Raw genomic sequence first — 3,570 nt, forward strand, 5'->3', positions numbered from 1 at the left:
CTACGTTATTTCGTTGCACACCTACATAATACGCAGAAATCGCATCGCGACCCACAGCACACTCAGTTTTGCAGAAAATTTCAAGTTTTTAAACGTCCACTGGTGGTGCAAATAAAGCCGCGGTTTCAGGAAGAACATCCTAGGAGCCCTCACCATTCGCGACACGCCTCACACGCACAATATATATATATATATATATATATATATATATATATATATATATATATATATATATATATATATATATATATATATATATATATATATATATTGTAATGATGAAGAACGGCACAGAGCACTAGGGCGCGATCGGCTTATGCGAAGAAGACGAGGCAGAATAGAACAGCCGGCCTATTGAACAGGCGTTGTGTCTATGTCTCTTGTTTCTCGTCATTACAATGGCGCAGTCGTCGAAAACGAAGCCTTAAGGCCCACACCGCCTGTGCTCGTGCGTCATCGGTGTTCCAGAGCCGCCATCCAAGGAAAGCCGTCCACGCTTCCTCGGCCATGGAACCGGCCTACCTGCCGCCGCACCAAGCGCTGTTCCGGGACGGCGTCCATGCCTCCTCGGTACCTGTCAACCTGCCGGCGCTGATAGCACCATCTGGGGACGGCGTCCAGGCCTCCTCGGCGGCTTTACTTCAGTTTACAGACGCCGCGCTACCGTTTCACGACCTCACGGCGCCCGGGAACTTTTCTGAGAACGCAGCTCACGCTTCCAAAGGTGTGGATCGAGTACCAAAGAGTCTACCAATATCTGAGCCGCCAAGAGACGCCGTCCACGCTCCCTTGGCCGTGGATCTCGTCGGTGTGAGTACTGCGACCGCCGCATACTCCGCGGACGTGATTTCCTGCTCATCGGGCGCCTCACCCGACAGAGTCGCGGAGGTCTGGCATGCCTTCACGCAACTGTCTAAGCAGCTCGACGTCCTGGCGTCGACCAACTCCGTGTTCGCATCTACCGCTTCATCATCGGCTGTTTGGGCAGTGTCGGAGTTCCGAGGCTTCCAGGACGACGCTGCCCTGTGGATTGAGGCCATCAATTCTTTCGGCTGTCGCCATGCCTGGCACGACAACCAAAAATGGCTGGTGGCTATAGACCGCCTTCGCGGTGGTGCCGAGGCATGGCACAAGTACGAAGGTGTCAAGCAACGTTCCTGGACCGAATGGAGTGGCAGGCTCATTGCTGTTTTCGGCCGGATCGACGTTACACCACCAGCTCCACGATATCAAGCCACACACCACCAAACGCGACCACTTCTAACCGTGCAGGTCCACGTGCTCGGAATCGGCGAGCTTACGGCTCTTGTGCAAACTGGCGCTCCACGCACGGCGCTGCACCGACGCCGTGCCCCAGCGAACCTCGAACCATGGCCTGAGGCACCCCTGCGTGGCCTCGGTGGTTGCGCATTTCCTGTCGGGGCGCTAGACCTGCACCTCCAAACCGAAGCCGGGAGCAAGTTCCTTGCCGGCGTTCCCGTCTTCGAGGACCTGCCCACTGATATGATCCTAGGGGCTGACTACCTCCTCTCTGGCGAAGTTCGCCTCACCGTAGACTCTTCTGGAGTCCACCTCAGCCGCTTGACTCCAAGTACCGCATCGGCCCTATGCTCCCAAGTCGACAGACTGCAATCCGAAGTGTCTGCTGACACCAAAAGCACCTTCTGTGACCAGGCGGACAAACATCTGCTGGCTTCACGGCAGTCACTGGCCGAGGGTGCGAACGCTTCGCTCAAGAAAGCCAATACGGAGACTATCGATGCGACCCGAGCAGACGTAGCCGGCATCGGCCATTCCGGAAGCCTTGCGCTCCAGGCCGACGGAGCCAGTATCGACCATTCCGGCAGTCCCACGTGCGTGTCTGCTGACGACGGCAAATGCTCTACTCTGACACCTGGTACACCACCTGAGCGCCGCGCGGATCAGGACGAAGTGGCTCTCGCCGTCGTGGGATCCGCCACTGACCGGTCGGACGGCGACCAGCTCGAACAAAGTATTGAGATGCCTTCGAAAAACTTCAAGAATTCCGACGTGGAACGAAGCTACGGGGGCGTTCACGTGTACGGACGCGGTTCGGAGACACCAAAGACCACCTTTGGTCCTTGTTACCGCAGAACTAACGATTGCAGAAACAGCAACGCAGACGCTGCTACGCCGAACCACGACCACGCTCCACAGCTTGTCCAAGCTCGTACGCATTCTCCGCTGTGCAAGTTTTTGCCTGCCCAGCGCGCAAACGGGGATGGAGACCAGCGCCCCACACTGCTGCAACAAAATTGTCAGCTGAGCGTGCAGCGACCACTACGGCACAGCCAATTCCGCCCTCCTGAGTTGTCTTTGAAAGAAGGTCCTGACAGGCTGCACCGTTGGAAAGACCGACCACTGAGGTGCAGCCAATGCAGACCACCAGACATTAATGCTGCATATGCCGGTGAGGTGTCCAGGACGGCTACAGACAAGACAATGTTGACAGGATGCCATACTTGCAGCGTGGCCGAGTGTAATGATGAAGAACGGCACAGAGCACTAGGGCGCGATCGGCTTATGCGAAGAAGACGAGGCAGAATAGAACAGCCGGCCTATTGAACAGGCGTTGTGTCTATGTCTCTTGTTTCTCGTCATTACAATATATATATATATATATATATATATATATATATATATATATATATATATATATATATATATATATATATATATATATATATATATATATATATATATATATATATATATATATATATATATATATATATATATATATGTAGCGTTCCTTCTAGGAACTAATACATAAAACACATGGATTCAGTCAGACGGGTGTCGTCCGCCATTTTATTCCAAACTTCTTCTTCCTTCACCTCTACCCCTATTACACTTCATCTTCTTCCGTGCGCTTATTGCAGACCGCTTCACTCTTCCTGACTTCTTTGATTACACCTCCTGGTGTAATACTTAAATACGTTGCCAATGGAAGCACACTCTCTTTGACCCGAGGCTGCAGTGTACCACACGTTCTTCAATATCCCGCGTTGAGATGCGGTCTTGACAACTTGGAACGGTCCGTAATATTTAGCATTTGAAGGTGCAACTCCTTTTCTTACAAGAACATAGTCTCCAGGCAGGATGTGTGGTATGTCACTGTTGTGCCTTTTATCAAAGTTCCTCTTCATCCGGCGCTTATATACTTCTTGACCTTCGGCACTTTTCTCTGCTTCAGTAAGTTGGAGCTTTTCTAGGAGGCCTAGTTCACAATCTGCAGGCAGTATGGGTGCTGTTCCGGTTGTAGCAAAATGAGGACTGCAGCCTAAACCCGTGGTGTATGAACGGTTGTGGTGCTTCACAGCGGCTTCAAGGCAGCACTTCCAGCCTCCGCGAAAGTCTGGATACATCTTCAAAAACTGTTTGATGTCCCGTATGGCCCGTTCTGCTAATCCGTTCGCTGCAGGGTGGTACGGAGAAGAATACTTAATAAGTATTCGTCGGTCATTAGCCCATCTTGTTAGCTTGGCACTACGGAAAGCAGGACCGTTATCGCAGACTAGTGTCTTGGTGTGCTTAAAACACGCATCT

The sequence above is a fragment of the Rhipicephalus sanguineus genome, chromosome 10 (genome assembly GCF_013339695.2).
Source record: "Rhipicephalus sanguineus isolate Rsan-2018 chromosome 10, BIME_Rsan_1.4, whole genome shotgun sequence".
Taxonomy (NCBI): Eukaryota; Metazoa; Arthropoda; class Arachnida; order Ixodida; family Ixodidae; genus Rhipicephalus; species Rhipicephalus sanguineus.